Raw genomic sequence first — 1180 nt, forward strand, 5'->3', positions numbered from 1 at the left:
GTCTTTCCCATTCTATTGTTCTCCTCTATTTCTTTGCATTGATCACTTAGGAAGACATTCTTATCTCTCTTTGCTATTCTTTGGAACTCTACATTCAGATGGATATATCTTTCGTTTTCTCCCTTAGCTTTCATTTCTCTTCTTTTCTCAGCTATTTGTAAGGCTTCCCCAGACAACCATTTTGCCCTTTTCCATTTCTTCTTCTTGGGGATGATTTTGATCCCTCCCTCCTGTACAATATTATGAACCTCCGACCATAGTTCCTCAGGTACTCTATCTTTAAAAATATAAAAACTTAAAACTCAACTTGTCCAAAACTGGACTAATTTCCCTCCCTACTCTTCTTGGTGACAGACTCAGTCATTTGCTGAAGTGAGATATCTGTACACACTCTGGACCCCTTCCTTTATCTCTCACATTTGTCCAACTGGGAACCAAGATTTATTGGTTTTACCTCCTATACCATTCTCAGACAAGACTCAAATCTGCCTTAGCAATCTATCCCTGAATCATGGATCATGTTGGACTATAACATTCATTTCCTAACTGGTCCACCTGCTTCTTTCTCCCTAAAAAAAAAATGCTAGCAGATGCATCTTTCAAAAATACAAATCTGACCCTGACATTATCATGCTTAGAGTTTTTCACTTGGCTCCTCAGTGCCTGTGGGGAAAGTCAAAATTCATTAGCATGGCAACCTGGATCTTCTATGTTTTGTTCAGCCTGCCTCTCTAGATTTACCTCCTACCACCCCTCCTCATACACTCTACCTTCAGAACAGTATGTTTTTCTCAAATTTCCTTGATTTTTACAAGCTACTCTTATAGAAGTACTTTTCATCTTGGTCAATTCCTACCCTTTCTTCAGGACCAGACCTCATGTTTGACCTCCTTTATGTAAGTTTCTCTGGTTTCAGTCTCTTGTTGTTGTTTAATCACTAAGTTATGTTCAACTCTTTGCGACTCTGTTGACTGTAGCCCACCAGGTTTCTCTGTCCATGGGATTTCCCAGGCAAGAATACTGGAGTAGGTTGGCATTTCCTTCTCCAGGGTATCTTCCCAACTCAGGGATCCAACCTGTGTCTCCTGCATTGGCAGGTGGATTCTTTACCATTGAGCCACCAGGAAGACCCTGCAGGCTATTAGATATTATGTATTATGTGCTAGGCAGGGCAGGATAC

The sequence above is a fragment of the Bison bison genome, unplaced genomic scaffold (genome assembly GCF_000754665.1).
Source record: "Bison bison bison isolate TAMUID 2011002044 unplaced genomic scaffold, Bison_UMD1.0 scf7180017861504, whole genome shotgun sequence".
NCBI lineage: Eukaryota > Metazoa > Chordata > Mammalia > Artiodactyla > Bovidae > Bison > Bison bison.